Here is a 13132-nt window from a genome sequence, read left to right as displayed (position 1 = left end):
TTTTTCTCTAGCTATTTTAGCCTTGTAATGCTTTCCTTCGTCATAGGTTCCAAAATTCATTGGATTCCGTAGTGTAGCGGTTATCACGTGCGCTTCACACGCGCAAGGTCCCCGGTTCGAGCCCGGGCGGAATCATTGTTGAGTTGCTAGTTTTGTAATAGGCGTCAAACATTTGATTCACTGCGGCTTTTAAAAGCCTTGCCCTGTGTGAGGATCGAACTCACGACCTTCAGATTATGAGACTGACGCGCTGCCTACTGCGCTAACAAGGCACTGTGCCCTAATCCGATGCATTTCAGAAGAACGTTGTTATTACAATGTCTTCTTGCAAATGACTAAAATATTTGAAGTGCCGTTGCTTCCAAACGCCCAATAGGTGCTTCCGAAGCACAACTAACGGCACAGGTTCCACCGAGACTTGAACTCGGATCGCAGGATTCAGAGTCCTGAGTGCTAACCATAACACCATGGAACCTACAGAGGCTCTTCCGAGGTTCGCTTCGCGGAAACATCGATGATTCCGCCCGGGCTCGAACCGGGGACCTTGCGCGTGTTAAGCGCACGTGATAACCACTACACTACGGAATCTGGCAACTAACAAGCGACATGTTTTTGCTTTTTTCTCTAGCTATTTTAGCCTTGTATTGCTTTCCTTCGTCATAGGTTCCAATAGTCATTGGATTCCGTAGTGTAGCGGTTATCACGTGCGCTTCACACGCGCAAGGTCCGCGGTTCGAGCCCGGGCGGAATCATTGTTGAGTTGCTAGTTTTGTAATAGGCGTCAAACATTTGATTCACTGCGGCTTTTAAAAGCCTTGCCCTGTGTGAGGATCGAACTCACGACCTTCAGATTATGAGACTGACGCGCTGCCTACTGCGCTAACAAGGCACTGCGCCCTAATCCGATGCATTTCAGAAGAACGTTGTTATTACAATGTCTTCTTGCAAATGACTAAAATATTTCAAGTGCCGTTGCTTCCAAACGCCCAATAGGTGCTTCCGAGGCACAACTAACGGCACAGGTTCCACCAAGACTTGAACTCGGATCGCAGGATTCAGAGTCCTGAGTGCTAACCATAACACCATGGAACCTACAGAGGCTCTTCCGAGGTTTGCTTCGCGGAAACATCGTGTTAAGCGCACGTGATAACCACTACACTACGGAATCTGGCAACTAACAAGCGACATGTTTCTGCTTTTTTCTCTAGCTATTTTAGCCTTGTAATGCTTTCCTTCGTCATAGGTTCCAAAATTCATTGGATTCCGTAGTGTAGCGGTTATCACGTGCGCTTCACACGCGCAAGGTCCCCGGTTCGAGCCCGGGCGGAATCATTGTTGAGTTGCTAGTTTTGTAATAGGCGTCAAACATTTGATTCACTGCGGCTTTTAATAGCCTTGCCCTGTGTGAGGATCGAACTCACGACCTTCAGATTATGAGACTGACGCGCTGCCTACTGCGCTAACAAGGCACTGCGCCCTAATCCGATGCATTTCAGAAGAACGTTGTTATTACAATGTCTTCTTGCAAATGACTAAAATATTTGAAGTGCCGTTGCTTCCAAACGCCCAATAGGTGCTTCCGAGGCACAACTAACGGCACAGGTTCCACCGAGACTTGAACTCGGATCGCAGGATTCAGAGTCCTGAGTGCTAACCATAACACCATGGAACCTACAGAGGCTCTTCCGAGGTTCGCTTCGCGGAAACATCAATGATTCCGCCCGGGCTCGAACCGGGGACCTTGCGCGTGTTAAGCGCACGTGATAACCACTACACTACGGAATCTGGCAACTAACAAGCGACATGTTTTTGCTTTTTTTCTAGCTATTTTAGCCTTGTATTGCTTTCCTTCGTCATAGGTCCCAATAGTCATTGGATTCCGTAGTGTAGCGGTTATCACGTGCGCTTCACACGCGCAAGGTCCCCGGTTCGAGACGGGCGGAATCATTGTTGAGTTGCTAGTTTTGTAATAGGCGTCAAACATTTGATTCACTGCGGCTTTTAAAAGCCTTGCCCTGTGTGAGGATCGAACTCACGACCTTCAGATTATGAGACTGACGCGCTGCCTACTGCGCTAACAAGGCACTGTGCCCTAATCCGATGCATTTCAGAAGAACGTTGTTATTACAATGTCTTCTCTCAAATGACTAAAATATTTCAAGTGCCGTTGCTTCCAAACGCCCAATAGGTGCTTCCGAGGCACAACTAACGGCACAGGTTCCACCAAGACTTGAACTCGGATCGCAGGATTCAGAGTCCTGAGTGCTAACCATAACACCATGGAACCTACAGAGGCTCTTCCGAGGTTTGCTTCGCGGAAACATCGTGTTAAGCGCACGTGATAACCACTACACTACGGAATCTGGCAACTAACAAGCGACATGTTTCTGCTTTTTTCTATAGCTATTTTAGCCTTGTAATGCTTTCCTTCGTCATAGGTTCCAAAATTCATTGGATTCCGTAGTGTAGCGGTTATCACGTGCGCTTCACACGCGCAAGGTCCCCGGTTCGAGCCCGGGCGGAATCATTGTTGAGTTGCTAGTTTTGTAATAGGCGTCAAACATTTGATTCACTGCGGCTTTTAATAGCCTTGCCCTGTGTGAGGATCGAACTCACGACCTTCAGATTATGAGACTGACGCGCTGCCTACTGCGCTAACAAGGCACTGTGCCCTAATCCGATGCATTTCAGAAGAACGTTGTTATTACAATGTCTTCTTGCAAATGACTAAAATATTTGAAGTGCCGTTGCTTCCAAACGCCCAATAGGTGCTTCCGAGGCACAACTAACGGCACAGGTTCCACCGAGACTTGAACTCGGATCGCAGGATTCAGAGTCCTGAGTGCTAACCATAACACCATGGAACCTACAGAGGCTCTTCCGAGGTTCGCTTCGCGGAAACATCAATGATTCCGCCCGGGCTCGAACCGGGGACCTTGCGCGTGTTAAGCGCACGTGATAACCACTACACTACGGAATCTGGCAACTAACAAGCGACATGTTTTTGCTTTTTTCTCTAGCTATTTTAGCCTTGTATTGCTTTCCTTCGTCATAGGTTCCAATAGTCATTGGATTCCGTAGTGTAGCGGTTATCACGTGCGCTTCACACGCGCAAGGTCCCCGGTTCGAGCCCGGGCGGAATCATTGTTGAGTTGCTAGTTTTGTAATAGGCGTCAAACATTTGATTCACTGCGGCTTTTAATAGCCTTGCCCTGTGTGAGGATCGAACTCACGACCTTCAGATTATGAGACTGACGCGCTGCCTACTGCGCTAACAAGGCACTGTGCCCTAGTCCGATGCATTTCAGAAGAACGTTGTTATTACAATGTCTTCTTGCAAATGACTAAAATATTTGAAGTGCCGTTGCTTCCAAACGCCCAATAGGTGCTTCCGAGGCACAACTAACGGCACAGGTTCCACCGAGACTTGAACTCGGATCGCAGGATTCAGAGTCCTGAGTGCTAACCATAACACCATGGAACCTACAGAGGCTCTTCCGAGGTTCGCTTCGCGGAAACATCAATGATTCCGCCCGGGCTCGAACCGGGGACCTTGCGCGTGTTAAGCGCACGTGATAACCACTACACTACGGAATCTGGCAACTAACAAGCGACATGTTTTTGCTTTTTTCTCTAGCTATTTTAGCCTTGTATTGCTTTCCTTCGTCATAGGTTCGAATAGTCATTGGATTCCGTAGTGTAGCGGTTATCACGTGCGCTTCACACGCGCAAGGTCCCCGGTTCGAGCCCGGGCGGAATCATTGTTGAGTTGCTAGTTTTGTAATAGGCGTCAAACATTTGATTCACTGCGGCTTTTAAAAGCCTTGCCCTGTGTGAGGATCGAACTCACGACCTTCAGATTATGAGACTGACGCGCTGCCTACTGCGCTAACAAGGCACTGCGCCCTAATCCGATGCATTTCAGAAGAACGTTGTTATTACAATGTCTTCTTGCAAATGACTAAAATATTTCAAGTGCCGTTGCTTCCAAACGCCCAATAGGTGCTTCCGAGGCACAACTAACGGCACAGGTTCCACCAAGACTTGAACTCGGATCGCAGGATTCAGAGTCCTGAGTGCTAACCATAACACCATGGAACATACAGAGGCTCTTCCGAGGTTTGCTTCGCGGAAACATCGTGTTAAGCGCACGTGATAACCACTACACTACGGAATCTGGCAACTAACAAGCGACATGTTTTTGCTTTTTTCTCTAGCTATTTTAGCCTTGTAATGCTTTCCTTCGTCATAGGTTCCAAAATTCATTGGATTCCGTAGTGTAGCGGTTATCACGTGCGCTTCACACGCGCAAGGTCCCCGGTTCGAGCCCGGGCGGAATCATTGTTGAGTTGCTAGTTTTGTAATAGGCGTCAAACATTTGATTCACTGCGGCTTTTAATAGCCTTGCCCTGTGTGAGGATCGAACTCACGACCTTCAGATTATGAGACTGACGCGCTGCCTACTGCGCTAACAAGGCACTGCGCCCTAATCCGATGCATTTCAGAAGAACGTTGTTATTACAATGTCTTCTTGCAAATGACTAAAATATTTGAAGTGCCGTTGCTTCCAAACGCCCAATAGGTGCTTCCGAGGCACAACTAACGGCACAGGTTCCACCGAGACTTGAACTCGGATCGCAGGATTCAGAGTCCTGAGTGCTAACCATAACACCATGGAACCTACAGAGGCTCTTCCGAGGTTCGCTTCGCGGAAACATCAATGATTCCGCCCGGGCTCGAACCGGGGACCTTGCGCGTGTTAAGCGCACGTGATAACCACTACACTACGGAATCTGGCAACTAACAAGCGACATGTTTTTGCTTTTTTCTCTAGCTATTTTAGCCTTGTATTGCTTTCCTTCGTCATAGGTTCCAATAGTCATTGGATTCCGTAGTGTAGCGGTTATCACGTGCGCTTCACACGCGCAAGGTCCCCGGTTCGAGCCCGGGCGGAATCATTGTTGAGTTGCTAGTTTTGTAATAGGCGTCAAACATTTGATTCACTGCGGCTTTTAATAGCCTTGCCCTGTGTGAGGATCGAACTCACGACCTTCAGATTATGAGACTGACGCGCTGCCTACTGCGCTAACAAGGCACTGTGCCCTAATCCGATGCATTTCAGAAGAACGTTGTTATTACAATGTCTTCTTGCAAATGACTAAAATATTTGAAGTGCCGTTGCTTCCAAACGCCCAATAGGTGCTTCCGAGGCACAACTAACGGCACAGGTTCCACCGAGACTTGAACTCGGATCGCAGGATTCAGAGTCCTGAGTGCTAACCATAACACCATGGAACCTACAGAGGCTCTTCCGAGGTTCGCTTCGCGGAAACATCAATGATTCCGCCCGGGCTCGAACCGGGGACCTTGCGCGTGTTAAGCGCACGTGATAACCACTACACTACGGAATCTGGCAACTAACAAGCGACATGTTTTTGCTTTTTTCTCTAGCTATTTTAGCCTTGTATTGCTTTCCTTCGTCATAGGTTCCAATAGTCATTGGATTCCGTAGTGTAGCGGTTATCACGTGCGCTTCACACGCGCAAGGTCCCCGGTTCGAGCCCGGGCGGAATCATTGTTGAGTTGCTAGTTTTGTAATAGGCGTCAAACATTTGATTCACTGCGGCTTTTAATAGCCTTGCCCTGTGTGAGGATCGAACTCACGACCTTCAGATTATGAGACTGACGCGCTGCCTACTGCGCTAACAAGGCACTGTGCCCTAGTCCGATGCATTTCAGAAGAACGTTGTTATTACAATGTCTTCTTGCAAATGACTAAAATATTTGAAGTGCCGTTGCTTCCAAACGCCAAATAGGTGCTTCCGAGGCACAACTAACGGCACAGGTTCCACCGAGACTTGAACTCGGATCGCAGGATTCAGAGTCCTGAGTGCTAACCATAACACCATGGAACCTACAGAGGCTCTTCCGAGGTTCGCTTCGCGGAAACATCAATGATTCCGCCCGGGCTCGAACCGGGGACCTTGCGCGTGTTAAGCGCACGTGATAACCACTACACTACGGAATCTGGCAACTAACAAGCGACATGTTTTTGCTTTTTTCTCTAGCTATTTTAGCCTTGTATTGCTTTCCTTCGTCATAGGTTCGAATAGTCATTGGATTCCGTAGTGTAGCGGTTATCACGTGCGCTTCACACGCGCAAGGTCCCCGGTTCGAGCCCGGGCGGAATCATTGTTGAGTTGCTAGTTTTGTAATAGGCGTCAAACATTTGATTCACTGCGGCTTTTAAAAGCCTTGCCCTGTGTGAGGATCGAACTCACGACCTTCAGATTATGAGACTGACGCGCTGCCTACTGCGCTAACAAGGCACTGCGCCCTAATCCGATGCATTTCAGAAGAACGTTGTTATTACAATGTCTTCTTGCAAATGACTAAAATATTTCAAGTGCCGTTGCTTCCAAACGCCCAATAGGTGCTTCCGAGGCACAACTAACGGCACAGGTTCCACCAAGACTTGAACTCGGATCGCAGGATTCAGAGTCCTGAGTGCTAACCATAACACCATGGAACATACAGAGGCTCTTCCGAGGTTTGCTTCGCGGAAACATCGTGTTAAGCGCACGTGATAACCACTACACTACGGAATCTGGCAACTAACAAGCGACATGTTTTTGCTTTTTTCTCTAGCTATTTTAGCCTTGTAATGCTTTCCTTCGTCATAGGTTCCAAAATTCATTGGATTCCGTAGTGTAGCGGTTATCACGTGCGCTTCACACGCGCAAGGTCCCCGGTTCGAGCCCGGGCGGAATCATTGTTGAGTTGCTAGTTTTGTAATAGGCGTCAAACATTTGATTCACTGCGGCTTTTAATAGCCTTGCCCTGTGTGAGGATCGAACTCACGACCTTCAGATTATGAGACTGACGCGCTGCCTACTGCGCTAACAAGGCACTGCGCCCTAATCCGATGCATTTCAGAAGAACGTTGTTATTACAATGTCTTCTTGCAAATGACTAAAATATTTGAAGTGCCGTTGCTTCCAAACGCCCAATAGGTGCTTCCGAGGCACAACTAACGGCACAGGTTCCACCGAGACTTGAACTCGGATCGCAGGATTCAGAGTCCTGAGTGCTAACCATAACACCATGGAACCTACAGAGGCTCTTCCGAGGTTCGCTTCGCGGAAACATCAATGATTCCGCCCGGGCTCGAACCGGGGACCTTGCGCGTGTTAAGCGCACGTGATAACCACTACACTACGGAATCTGGCAACTAACAAGCGACATGTTTTTGCTTTTTTCTCTAGCTATTTTAGCCTTGTATTGCTTTCCTTCGTCATAGGTTCCAATAGTCATTGGATTCCGTAGTGTAGCGGTTATCACGTGCGCTTCACACGCGCAAGGTCCCCGGTTCGAGCCCGGGCGGAATCATTGTTGAGTTGCTAGTTTTGTAATAGGCGTCAAACATTTGATTCACTGCGGCTTTTAAAAGCCTTGCCCTGTGTGAGGATCGAACTCACGACCTTCAGATTATGAGACTGACGCGCTGCCTACTGCGCTAACAAGGCACTGTGCCCTAATCCGATGCATTTCAGAAGAACGTTGTTATTACAATGTCTTCTCTCAAATGACTAAAATATTTCAAGTGCCGTTGCTTCCAAACGCCCAATAGGTGCTTCCGAGGCACAACTAACGGCACAGGTTCCACCAAGACTTGAACTCGGATCGCAGGATTCAGAGTCCTGAGTGCTAACCATAACACCATGGAACCTACAGAGGCTCTTCCGAGGTTCGCTTCGCGGAAACATCAATGATTCCGCCCGGGCTCGAACCGGGGACCTTGCGCGTGTTAAGCGCACGTGATAACCACTACACTACGGAATCTGGCAACTAACAAGCGACATGTTTTTGCTTTTTTCTCTAGCTATTTTAGCCTTGTATTGCTTTCCTTCGTCATAGGTTCGAATAGTCATTGGATTCCGTAGTGTAGCGGTTATCACGTGCGCTTCACACGCGCAAGGTCCCCGGTTCGAGCCCGGGCGGAATCATTGTTGAGTTGCTAGTTTTGTAATAGGCGTCAAACATTTGATTCACTGCGGCTTTTAAAAGCCTTGCCCTGTGTGAGGATCGAACTCACGACCTTCAGATTATGAGACTGACGCGCTGCCTACTGCGCTAACAAGGCACTGCGCCCTAATCCGATGCATTTCAGAAGAACGTTGTTATTACAATGTCTTCTTGCAAATGACTAAAATATTTCAAGTGCCGTTGCTTCCAAACGCCCAATAGGTGCTTCCGAGGCACAACTAACGGCACAGGTTCCACCAAGACTTGAACTCGGATCGCAGGATTCAGAGTCCTGAGTGCTAACCATAACACCATGGAACATACAGAGGCTCTTCCGAGGTTTGCTTCGCGGAAACATCGTGTTAAGCGCACGTGATAACCACTACACTACGGAATCTGGCAACTAACAAGCGACATGTTTTTGCTTTTTTCTCTAGCTATTTTAGCCTTGTAATGCTTTCCTTCGTCATAGGTTCCAAAATTCATTGGATTCCGTAGTGTAGCGGTTATCACGTGCGCTTCACACGCGCAAGGTCCCCGGTTCGAGCCCGGGCGGAATCATTGTTGAGTTGCTAGTTTTGTAATAGGCGTCAAACATTTGATTCACTGCGGCTTTTAATAGCCTTGCCCTGTGTGAGGATCGAACTCACGACCTTCAGATTATGAGACTGACGCGCTGCCTACTGCGCTAACAAGGCACTGCGCCCTAATCCGATGCATTTCAGAAGAACGTTGTTATTACAATGTCTTCTTGCAAATGACTAAAATATTTGAAGTGCCGTTGCTTCCAAACGCCCAATAGGTGCTTCCGAGGCACAACTAACGGCACAGGTTCCACCGAGACTTGAACTCGGATCGCAGGATTCAGAGTCCTGAGTGCTAACCATAACACCATGGAACCTACAGAGGCTCTTCCGAGGTTCGCTTCGCGGAAACATCAATGATTCCGCCCGGGCTCGAACCGGGGACCTTGCGCGTGTTAAGCGCACGTGATAACCACTACACTACGGAATCTGGCAACTAACAAGCGACATGTTTTTGCTTTTTTCTCTAGCTATTTTAGCCTTGTATTGCTTTCCTTCGTCATAGGTTCCAATAGTCATTGGATTCCGTAGTGTAGCGGTTATCACGTGCGCTTCACACGCGCAAGGTCCCCGGTTCGAGCCCGGGCGGAATCATTGTTGAGTTGCTAGTTTTGTAATAGGCGTCAAACATTTGATTCACTGCGGCTTTTAAAAGCCTTGCCCTGTGTGAGGATCGAACTCACGACCTTCAGATTATGAGACTGACGCGCTGCCTACTGCGCTAACAAGGCACTGTGCCCTAATCCGATGCATTTCAGAAGAACGTTGTTATTACAATGTCTTCTCTCAAATGACTAAAATATTTCAAGTGCCGTTGCTTCCAAACGCCCAATAGGTGCTTCCGAGGCACAACTAACGGCACAGGTTCCACCAAGACTTGAACTCGGATCGCAGGATTCAGAGTCCTGAGTGCTAACCATAACACCATGGAACCTACAGAGGCTCTTCCGAGGTTCGCTTCGCGGAAACATCAATGATTCCGCCCGGGCTCGAACCGGGGACCTTGCGCGTGTTAAGCGCACGTGATAACCACTACACTACGGAATCTGGCAACTAACAAGCGACATGTTTTTGCTTTTTTCTCTAGCTATTTTAGCCTTGTATTGCTTTCCTTCGTCATAGGTTCCAATAGTCATTGGATTCCGTAGTGTAGCGGTTATCACGTGCGCTTCACACGCGCAAGGTCCCCGGTTCGAGCCCGGGCGGAATCATTGTTGAGTTGCTAGTTTTGTAATAGGCGTCAAACATTTGATTCACTGCGGCTTTTAAAAGCCTTGCCCTGTGTGAGGATCGAACTCACGACCTTCAGATTATGAGACTGACGCGCTGCCTACTGCGCTAACAAGGCACTGTGCCCTAATCCGATGCATTTCAGAAGAACGTTGTTATTACAATGTCTTCTCTCAAATGACTAAAATATTTCAAGTGCCGTTGCTTCCAAACGCCCAATAGGTGCTTCCGAGGCACAACTAACGGCACAGGTTCCACCAAGACTTGAACTCGGATCGCAGGATTCAGAGTCCTGAGTGCTAACCATAACACCATGGAACCTACAGAGGCTCTTCCGAGGTTCGCTTCGCGGAAACATCAATGATTCCGCCCGGGCTCGAACCGGGGACCTTGCGCGTGTTAAGCGCACGTGATAACCACTACACTACGGAATCTGGCAACTAACAAGCGACATGTTTTTGCTTTTTTCTCTAGCTATTTTAGCCTTGTATTGCTTTCCTTCGTCATAGGTTCCAATAGTCATTGGATTCCGTAGTGTAGCGGTTATCACGTGCGCTTCACACGCGCAAGGTCCCCGGTTCGAGCCCGGGCGGAATCATTGTTGAGTTGCTAGTTTTGTAATAGGCGTCAAACATTTGATTCACTGCGGCTTTTAAAAGCCTTGCCCTGTGTGAGGATCGAACTCACGACCTTCAGATTATGAGACTGACGCGCTGCCTACTGCGCTAACAAGGCACTGTGCCCTAATCCGATGCATTTCAGAAGAACGTTGTTATTACAATGTCTTCTCTCAAATGACTAAAATATTTCAAGTGCCGTTGCTTCCAAACGCCCAATAGGTGCTTCCGAGGCACAACTAACGGCACAGGTTCCACCAAGACTTGAACTCGGATCGCAGGATTCAGAGTCCTGAGTGCTAACCATAACACCATGGAACCTACAGAGGCTCTTCCGAGGTTCGCTTCGCGGAAACATCAATGATTCCGCCCGGGCTCGAACCGGGGACCTTGCGCGTGTTAAGCGCACGTGATAACCACTACACTACGGAATCTGGCAACTAACAAGCGACATGTTTTTGCTTTTTTCTCTAGCTATTTTAGCCTTGTATTGCTTTCCTTCGTCATAGGTTCCAATAGTCATTGGATTCCGTAGTGTAGCGGTTATCACGTGCGCTTCACACGCGCAAGGTCCCCGGTTCGAGCCCGGGCGGAATCATTGTTGAGTTGCTAGTTTTGTAATAGGCGTCAAACATTTGATTCACTGCGGCTTTTAAAAGCCTTGCCCTGTGTGAGGATCGAACTCACGACCTTCAGATTATGAGACTGACGCGCTGCCTACTGCGCTAACAAGGCACTGCGCCCTAATCCGATGCATTTCAGAAGAACGTTGTTATTACAATGTCTTCTTGCAAATGACTAAAATATTTGAAGTGCCGTTGCTTCCAAACGCCCAATAGGTGCTTCCGAGGCACAACTAACGGCACAGGTTCCACCGAGACTTGAACTCGGATCGCAGGATTCAGAGTCCTGAGTGCTAACCATAACACCATGGAACCTACAGAGGCTCTTCCGAGGTTCGCTTCGCGGAAACATCAATGATTCCGCCCGGGCTCGAACCGGGGACCTTGCGCGTGTTAAGCGCACGTGATAACCACTACACTACGGAATCTGGCAACTAACAAGCGACATGTTTTTGCTTTTTTCTCTAGCTATTTTAGCCTTGTAATGCTTTCCTTCGTCATAGGTTCCAAAATTCATTGGATTCCGTAGTGTAGCGGTTATCACGTGCGCTTCACACGCGCAAGGTCCCCGGTTCGAGCCCGGGCGGAATCATTGTTGAGTTGCTAGTTTTGTAATAGGCGTCAAACATTTGATTCACTGCGGCTTTTAAAAGCCTTGCCCTGTGTGAGGATCGAACTCACGACCTTCAGATTATGAGACTGACGCGCTGCCTACTGCGCTAACAAGGCACTGTGCCCTAATCCGATGCATTTCAGAAGAACGTTGTTATTACAATGTCTTCTCTCAAATGACTAAAATATTTCAAGTGCCGTTGCTTCCAAACGCCCAATAGGTGCTTCCGAGGCACAACTAACGGCACAGGTTCCACCAAGACTTGAACTCGGATCGCAGGATTCAGAGTCCTGAGTGCTAACCATAACACCATGGAACCTACAGAGGCTCTTCCGAGGTTCGCTTCGCGGAAACATCAATGATTCCGCCCGGGCTCGAACCGGGGACCTTGCGCGTGTTAAGCGCACGTGATAACCACTACACTACGGAATCTGGCAACTAACAAGCGACATGTTTTTGCTTTTTTCTCTAGCTATTTTAGCCTTGTATTGCTTTCCTTCGTCATAGGTCCCAATAGTCATTGGATTCCGTAGTGTAGCGGTTATCACGTGCGCTTCACACGCGCAAGGTCCCCGGTTCGAGCCCGGGCGGAATCATTGTTGAGTTGCTAGTTTTGTAATAGGCGTCAAACATTTGATTCACTGCGGCTTTTAAAAGCCTTGCCCTGTGTGAGGATCGAACTCACGACCTTCAGATTATGAGACTGACGCGCTGCCTACTGCGCTAACAAGGCACTGTGCCCTAATCCGATGCATTTCAGAAGAACGTTGTTATTACAATGTCTTCTCTCAAATGACTAAAATATTTCAAGTGCCGTTGCTTCCAAACGCCCAATAGGTGCTTCCGAGGCACAACTAACGGCACAGGTTCCACCAAGACTTGAAATCGGATCGCAGGATTCAGAGTCCTGAGTGCTAACCATAACACCATGGAACCTACAGAGGCTCTTCCGAGGTTCGCTTCGCGGAAACATCAATGATTCCGCCCGGGCTCGAACCGGGGACCTTGCACGTGTTAAGCGCACGTGATAACCACTACACTACGGAATCTGGCAACTAACAAGCGACATGTTTTTGCTTTTTTCTCTAGCTATTTTAGCCTTGTAATGCTTTCCTTCGTCATAGGTTCCAAAATTCATTGGATTCCGTAGTGTAGCGGTTATCACGTGCGCTTCACACGCGCAAGGTCCCCGGTTCGAGCCCGGGCGGAATCATTGTTGAGTTGCTAGTTTTGTAATAGGCGTCAAACATTTGATTCACTGCGGCTTTTAAAAGCCTTGCCCTGTGTGAGGATCGAACTCACGACCTTCAGATTATGAGACTGACGCGCTGCCTACTGCGCTAACAAGGCACTGCGCCCTAATCCGATGCATTTCAGAAGAACGTTGTTATTACAATGTCTTCTTGCAAATGACTAAAATATTTGAAGTGCCGTTGCTTC

General features: G+C 48.3%; 58 non-coding genes across 58 annotated transcripts; 20 read left to right on the top strand and 38 right to left on the bottom strand.

The window, feature by feature from the left end:
- Positions 1 to 62: 62 nt before the first annotated feature.
- Trnav-cac (transfer RNA valine (anticodon CAC)) lies at positions 63 to 135 on the top strand. Its single transcript has one exon. It is a non-coding gene; the product is annotated as a tRNA-Val (tRNA).
- A 64-nt stretch (positions 136 to 199) lies between these two features.
- On the bottom strand, positions 200 to 272 carry Trnam-cau (transfer RNA methionine (anticodon CAU)). Its single transcript has one exon. It is a non-coding gene; the product is annotated as a tRNA-Met (tRNA).
- Positions 273 to 515: 243 nt separating this feature from the next.
- Trnav-aac (transfer RNA valine (anticodon AAC)) lies at positions 516 to 588 on the bottom strand. Its single transcript has one exon. It is a non-coding gene; the product is annotated as a tRNA-Val (tRNA).
- A 228-nt stretch (positions 589 to 816) lies between these two features.
- On the bottom strand, positions 817 to 889 carry Trnam-cau (transfer RNA methionine (anticodon CAU)). Its single transcript has one exon. It is a non-coding gene; the product is annotated as a tRNA-Met (tRNA).
- A 370-nt stretch (positions 890 to 1259) lies between these two features.
- On the top strand, positions 1260 to 1332 carry Trnav-cac (transfer RNA valine (anticodon CAC)). The gene has a single exon. It is a non-coding gene; the product is annotated as a tRNA-Val (tRNA).
- Positions 1333 to 1396: 64 nt separating this feature from the next.
- Positions 1397 to 1469, bottom strand: Trnam-cau (transfer RNA methionine (anticodon CAU)). The gene has a single exon. It is a non-coding gene; the product is annotated as a tRNA-Met (tRNA).
- A 243-nt stretch (positions 1470 to 1712) lies between these two features.
- On the bottom strand, positions 1713 to 1785 carry Trnav-aac (transfer RNA valine (anticodon AAC)). Its single transcript has one exon. It is a non-coding gene; the product is annotated as a tRNA-Val (tRNA).
- A 226-nt stretch (positions 1786 to 2011) lies between these two features.
- Trnam-cau (transfer RNA methionine (anticodon CAU)) lies at positions 2012 to 2084 on the bottom strand. The gene has a single exon. It is a non-coding gene; the product is annotated as a tRNA-Met (tRNA).
- A 370-nt stretch (positions 2085 to 2454) lies between these two features.
- Positions 2455 to 2527, top strand: Trnav-cac (transfer RNA valine (anticodon CAC)). Its single transcript has one exon. It is a non-coding gene; the product is annotated as a tRNA-Val (tRNA).
- Positions 2528 to 2591: 64 nt separating this feature from the next.
- Positions 2592 to 2664, bottom strand: Trnam-cau (transfer RNA methionine (anticodon CAU)). The gene has a single exon. It is a non-coding gene; the product is annotated as a tRNA-Met (tRNA).
- Positions 2665 to 2907: 243 nt separating this feature from the next.
- Positions 2908 to 2980, bottom strand: Trnav-aac (transfer RNA valine (anticodon AAC)). Its single transcript has one exon. It is a non-coding gene; the product is annotated as a tRNA-Val (tRNA).
- Positions 2981 to 3071: 91 nt separating this feature from the next.
- Trnav-cac (transfer RNA valine (anticodon CAC)) lies at positions 3072 to 3144 on the top strand. The gene has a single exon. It is a non-coding gene; the product is annotated as a tRNA-Val (tRNA).
- A 64-nt stretch (positions 3145 to 3208) lies between these two features.
- Positions 3209 to 3281, bottom strand: Trnam-cau (transfer RNA methionine (anticodon CAU)). The gene has a single exon. It is a non-coding gene; the product is annotated as a tRNA-Met (tRNA).
- Positions 3282 to 3524: 243 nt separating this feature from the next.
- Positions 3525 to 3597, bottom strand: Trnav-aac (transfer RNA valine (anticodon AAC)). The gene has a single exon. It is a non-coding gene; the product is annotated as a tRNA-Val (tRNA).
- Positions 3598 to 3688: 91 nt separating this feature from the next.
- Trnav-cac (transfer RNA valine (anticodon CAC)) lies at positions 3689 to 3761 on the top strand. The gene has a single exon. It is a non-coding gene; the product is annotated as a tRNA-Val (tRNA).
- A 64-nt stretch (positions 3762 to 3825) lies between these two features.
- Trnam-cau (transfer RNA methionine (anticodon CAU)) lies at positions 3826 to 3898 on the bottom strand. Its single transcript has one exon. It is a non-coding gene; the product is annotated as a tRNA-Met (tRNA).
- A 370-nt stretch (positions 3899 to 4268) lies between these two features.
- Trnav-cac (transfer RNA valine (anticodon CAC)) lies at positions 4269 to 4341 on the top strand. Its single transcript has one exon. It is a non-coding gene; the product is annotated as a tRNA-Val (tRNA).
- A 64-nt stretch (positions 4342 to 4405) lies between these two features.
- Trnam-cau (transfer RNA methionine (anticodon CAU)) lies at positions 4406 to 4478 on the bottom strand. Its single transcript has one exon. It is a non-coding gene; the product is annotated as a tRNA-Met (tRNA).
- Positions 4479 to 4721: 243 nt separating this feature from the next.
- Trnav-aac (transfer RNA valine (anticodon AAC)) lies at positions 4722 to 4794 on the bottom strand. Its single transcript has one exon. It is a non-coding gene; the product is annotated as a tRNA-Val (tRNA).
- A 91-nt stretch (positions 4795 to 4885) lies between these two features.
- On the top strand, positions 4886 to 4958 carry Trnav-cac (transfer RNA valine (anticodon CAC)). The gene has a single exon. It is a non-coding gene; the product is annotated as a tRNA-Val (tRNA).
- A 64-nt stretch (positions 4959 to 5022) lies between these two features.
- Positions 5023 to 5095, bottom strand: Trnam-cau (transfer RNA methionine (anticodon CAU)). The gene has a single exon. It is a non-coding gene; the product is annotated as a tRNA-Met (tRNA).
- Positions 5096 to 5338: 243 nt separating this feature from the next.
- On the bottom strand, positions 5339 to 5411 carry Trnav-aac (transfer RNA valine (anticodon AAC)). Its single transcript has one exon. It is a non-coding gene; the product is annotated as a tRNA-Val (tRNA).
- A 91-nt stretch (positions 5412 to 5502) lies between these two features.
- Trnav-cac (transfer RNA valine (anticodon CAC)) lies at positions 5503 to 5575 on the top strand. The gene has a single exon. It is a non-coding gene; the product is annotated as a tRNA-Val (tRNA).
- A 64-nt stretch (positions 5576 to 5639) lies between these two features.
- Positions 5640 to 5712, bottom strand: Trnam-cau (transfer RNA methionine (anticodon CAU)). Its single transcript has one exon. It is a non-coding gene; the product is annotated as a tRNA-Met (tRNA).
- Positions 5713 to 5955: 243 nt separating this feature from the next.
- Trnav-aac (transfer RNA valine (anticodon AAC)) lies at positions 5956 to 6028 on the bottom strand. The gene has a single exon. It is a non-coding gene; the product is annotated as a tRNA-Val (tRNA).
- A 91-nt stretch (positions 6029 to 6119) lies between these two features.
- Positions 6120 to 6192, top strand: Trnav-cac (transfer RNA valine (anticodon CAC)). The gene has a single exon. It is a non-coding gene; the product is annotated as a tRNA-Val (tRNA).
- Positions 6193 to 6256: 64 nt separating this feature from the next.
- On the bottom strand, positions 6257 to 6329 carry Trnam-cau (transfer RNA methionine (anticodon CAU)). The gene has a single exon. It is a non-coding gene; the product is annotated as a tRNA-Met (tRNA).
- A 370-nt stretch (positions 6330 to 6699) lies between these two features.
- Trnav-cac (transfer RNA valine (anticodon CAC)) lies at positions 6700 to 6772 on the top strand. Its single transcript has one exon. It is a non-coding gene; the product is annotated as a tRNA-Val (tRNA).
- A 64-nt stretch (positions 6773 to 6836) lies between these two features.
- Trnam-cau (transfer RNA methionine (anticodon CAU)) lies at positions 6837 to 6909 on the bottom strand. Its single transcript has one exon. It is a non-coding gene; the product is annotated as a tRNA-Met (tRNA).
- A 243-nt stretch (positions 6910 to 7152) lies between these two features.
- Positions 7153 to 7225, bottom strand: Trnav-aac (transfer RNA valine (anticodon AAC)). Its single transcript has one exon. It is a non-coding gene; the product is annotated as a tRNA-Val (tRNA).
- Positions 7226 to 7316: 91 nt separating this feature from the next.
- Positions 7317 to 7389, top strand: Trnav-cac (transfer RNA valine (anticodon CAC)). Its single transcript has one exon. It is a non-coding gene; the product is annotated as a tRNA-Val (tRNA).
- A 64-nt stretch (positions 7390 to 7453) lies between these two features.
- Trnam-cau (transfer RNA methionine (anticodon CAU)) lies at positions 7454 to 7526 on the bottom strand. Its single transcript has one exon. It is a non-coding gene; the product is annotated as a tRNA-Met (tRNA).
- Positions 7527 to 7769: 243 nt separating this feature from the next.
- On the bottom strand, positions 7770 to 7842 carry Trnav-aac (transfer RNA valine (anticodon AAC)). The gene has a single exon. It is a non-coding gene; the product is annotated as a tRNA-Val (tRNA).
- A 91-nt stretch (positions 7843 to 7933) lies between these two features.
- Trnav-cac (transfer RNA valine (anticodon CAC)) lies at positions 7934 to 8006 on the top strand. Its single transcript has one exon. It is a non-coding gene; the product is annotated as a tRNA-Val (tRNA).
- Positions 8007 to 8070: 64 nt separating this feature from the next.
- Positions 8071 to 8143, bottom strand: Trnam-cau (transfer RNA methionine (anticodon CAU)). Its single transcript has one exon. It is a non-coding gene; the product is annotated as a tRNA-Met (tRNA).
- Positions 8144 to 8513: 370 nt separating this feature from the next.
- Trnav-cac (transfer RNA valine (anticodon CAC)) lies at positions 8514 to 8586 on the top strand. The gene has a single exon. It is a non-coding gene; the product is annotated as a tRNA-Val (tRNA).
- Positions 8587 to 8650: 64 nt separating this feature from the next.
- Positions 8651 to 8723, bottom strand: Trnam-cau (transfer RNA methionine (anticodon CAU)). Its single transcript has one exon. It is a non-coding gene; the product is annotated as a tRNA-Met (tRNA).
- Positions 8724 to 8966: 243 nt separating this feature from the next.
- Positions 8967 to 9039, bottom strand: Trnav-aac (transfer RNA valine (anticodon AAC)). Its single transcript has one exon. It is a non-coding gene; the product is annotated as a tRNA-Val (tRNA).
- A 91-nt stretch (positions 9040 to 9130) lies between these two features.
- Positions 9131 to 9203, top strand: Trnav-cac (transfer RNA valine (anticodon CAC)). The gene has a single exon. It is a non-coding gene; the product is annotated as a tRNA-Val (tRNA).
- A 64-nt stretch (positions 9204 to 9267) lies between these two features.
- On the bottom strand, positions 9268 to 9340 carry Trnam-cau (transfer RNA methionine (anticodon CAU)). The gene has a single exon. It is a non-coding gene; the product is annotated as a tRNA-Met (tRNA).
- A 243-nt stretch (positions 9341 to 9583) lies between these two features.
- On the bottom strand, positions 9584 to 9656 carry Trnav-aac (transfer RNA valine (anticodon AAC)). The gene has a single exon. It is a non-coding gene; the product is annotated as a tRNA-Val (tRNA).
- A 91-nt stretch (positions 9657 to 9747) lies between these two features.
- Trnav-cac (transfer RNA valine (anticodon CAC)) lies at positions 9748 to 9820 on the top strand. The gene has a single exon. It is a non-coding gene; the product is annotated as a tRNA-Val (tRNA).
- A 64-nt stretch (positions 9821 to 9884) lies between these two features.
- Trnam-cau (transfer RNA methionine (anticodon CAU)) lies at positions 9885 to 9957 on the bottom strand. Its single transcript has one exon. It is a non-coding gene; the product is annotated as a tRNA-Met (tRNA).
- A 243-nt stretch (positions 9958 to 10200) lies between these two features.
- Trnav-aac (transfer RNA valine (anticodon AAC)) lies at positions 10201 to 10273 on the bottom strand. The gene has a single exon. It is a non-coding gene; the product is annotated as a tRNA-Val (tRNA).
- Positions 10274 to 10364: 91 nt separating this feature from the next.
- Trnav-cac (transfer RNA valine (anticodon CAC)) lies at positions 10365 to 10437 on the top strand. Its single transcript has one exon. It is a non-coding gene; the product is annotated as a tRNA-Val (tRNA).
- A 64-nt stretch (positions 10438 to 10501) lies between these two features.
- Trnam-cau (transfer RNA methionine (anticodon CAU)) lies at positions 10502 to 10574 on the bottom strand. The gene has a single exon. It is a non-coding gene; the product is annotated as a tRNA-Met (tRNA).
- Positions 10575 to 10817: 243 nt separating this feature from the next.
- Trnav-aac (transfer RNA valine (anticodon AAC)) lies at positions 10818 to 10890 on the bottom strand. Its single transcript has one exon. It is a non-coding gene; the product is annotated as a tRNA-Val (tRNA).
- A 91-nt stretch (positions 10891 to 10981) lies between these two features.
- Positions 10982 to 11054, top strand: Trnav-cac (transfer RNA valine (anticodon CAC)). Its single transcript has one exon. It is a non-coding gene; the product is annotated as a tRNA-Val (tRNA).
- A 64-nt stretch (positions 11055 to 11118) lies between these two features.
- Positions 11119 to 11191, bottom strand: Trnam-cau (transfer RNA methionine (anticodon CAU)). The gene has a single exon. It is a non-coding gene; the product is annotated as a tRNA-Met (tRNA).
- A 243-nt stretch (positions 11192 to 11434) lies between these two features.
- Trnav-aac (transfer RNA valine (anticodon AAC)) lies at positions 11435 to 11507 on the bottom strand. Its single transcript has one exon. It is a non-coding gene; the product is annotated as a tRNA-Val (tRNA).
- Positions 11508 to 11598: 91 nt separating this feature from the next.
- Positions 11599 to 11671, top strand: Trnav-cac (transfer RNA valine (anticodon CAC)). Its single transcript has one exon. It is a non-coding gene; the product is annotated as a tRNA-Val (tRNA).
- A 64-nt stretch (positions 11672 to 11735) lies between these two features.
- Positions 11736 to 11808, bottom strand: Trnam-cau (transfer RNA methionine (anticodon CAU)). The gene has a single exon. It is a non-coding gene; the product is annotated as a tRNA-Met (tRNA).
- Positions 11809 to 12051: 243 nt separating this feature from the next.
- Trnav-aac (transfer RNA valine (anticodon AAC)) lies at positions 12052 to 12124 on the bottom strand. Its single transcript has one exon. It is a non-coding gene; the product is annotated as a tRNA-Val (tRNA).
- Positions 12125 to 12215: 91 nt separating this feature from the next.
- Positions 12216 to 12288, top strand: Trnav-cac (transfer RNA valine (anticodon CAC)). Its single transcript has one exon. It is a non-coding gene; the product is annotated as a tRNA-Val (tRNA).
- Positions 12289 to 12352: 64 nt separating this feature from the next.
- Positions 12353 to 12425, bottom strand: Trnam-cau (transfer RNA methionine (anticodon CAU)). The gene has a single exon. It is a non-coding gene; the product is annotated as a tRNA-Met (tRNA).
- A 243-nt stretch (positions 12426 to 12668) lies between these two features.
- Positions 12669 to 12741, bottom strand: Trnav-aac (transfer RNA valine (anticodon AAC)). The gene has a single exon. It is a non-coding gene; the product is annotated as a tRNA-Val (tRNA).
- Positions 12742 to 12832: 91 nt separating this feature from the next.
- Trnav-cac (transfer RNA valine (anticodon CAC)) lies at positions 12833 to 12905 on the top strand. The gene has a single exon. It is a non-coding gene; the product is annotated as a tRNA-Val (tRNA).
- Positions 12906 to 12969: 64 nt separating this feature from the next.
- On the bottom strand, positions 12970 to 13042 carry Trnam-cau (transfer RNA methionine (anticodon CAU)). The gene has a single exon. It is a non-coding gene; the product is annotated as a tRNA-Met (tRNA).
- Positions 13043 to 13132: the final 90 nt, after the last annotated feature.

This window comes from Hydractinia symbiolongicarpus, chromosome 7, assembly GCF_029227915.1.
Source record: "Hydractinia symbiolongicarpus strain clone_291-10 chromosome 7, HSymV2.1, whole genome shotgun sequence".
In the NCBI taxonomy this organism is placed as follows: domain Eukaryota; kingdom Metazoa; phylum Cnidaria; class Hydrozoa; order Anthoathecata; family Hydractiniidae; genus Hydractinia; species Hydractinia symbiolongicarpus.
This window is presented reverse-complemented; position numbering and strand designations above follow the sequence as displayed.